The 829-nt window shown below is 43.4% G+C and overlaps 1 protein-coding gene across 2 annotated transcripts in view; it reads left to right on the top strand.

Moving 5' to 3' along the window:
- Positions 1-829, top strand: part of LOC107275136 (acetylcholine receptor subunit alpha-like 1) — a 68,906-nt gene that overhangs the window by 44,271 nt on the left and 23,806 nt on the right. The window lies entirely within an intron of this gene.

The following is an 829-nucleotide window of genomic DNA, read 5'->3' on the forward strand; positions in this document are numbered from 1 at the left end:
CCACCGAACTTGATATACATATTTATTTTTGATACCACTATAGGCGAATCGTATGGGAGTCTGAAAAGAGGGTGGAAAATGTAGGGACTTTGAGATGTGTTTGGATAAATACAGTGGGTATCGAAAAGGTGGTAGAGGAGGGTGGTTGGGCGTGAACACGAAAACCTGGACACTTTATTGGCTTTGCATCAGAGGACCCTCGGATTCGCATTGGGATCGATTTGCAATTTTGAATTTCAAAGGGATCCTGAAATTCACCAACGACCAAATCCAAATCCGCTCGCGAATTCGTTTCAGGGCTGTCGGAAGGGGTTGTGTCGGTGAGTTTCGAAGGGTCGTTATCTTTTATCGTTACGCATCTTATTACTCTCTTCGGGTTTTTATTGAGGGGTGGTGAAAGGAAAAAAAATATATATAAGAAATAGTCAGTGCCAATATGCTGGCTGGGATAATATAGATTATTATATCGTGAGCATTAAAATTTCAATACATCGGCCATACTGAATAACCGTTATCGGATTTCCTTGTCTCCTCCGCCATTTTCGAAGTTTCGTAGAGACTTGAAAAAATACCCTTGTAAATTTCATCAGCTGTAATTTCACGTGCAAATTCTTTCTACTTCCGGCCTAATGATCACGCGAGCGAAAACCCCACGGGTCGATATACATTTCAAGGGGGTGGTCCAGAGGGGTTGCTGTCATCGTGAAATCTCACTAGGGCTCCTATCCTAGGGAAGTAATATACGTCCGGGGGTTGAGTTGGCCATGGAATTTATTCAATGGCCTCCTACGATTCATTAAGTCTCGGGAGAGGCGTCTTTCGCCCATCC

Source organism: Cephus cinctus, unplaced genomic scaffold (genome assembly GCF_000341935.2).
Source record: "Cephus cinctus unplaced genomic scaffold, Ccin1 Ccin1_scaffold0123, whole genome shotgun sequence".
Lineage (NCBI taxonomy): Eukaryota > Metazoa > Arthropoda > Insecta > Hymenoptera > Cephidae > Cephus > Cephus cinctus.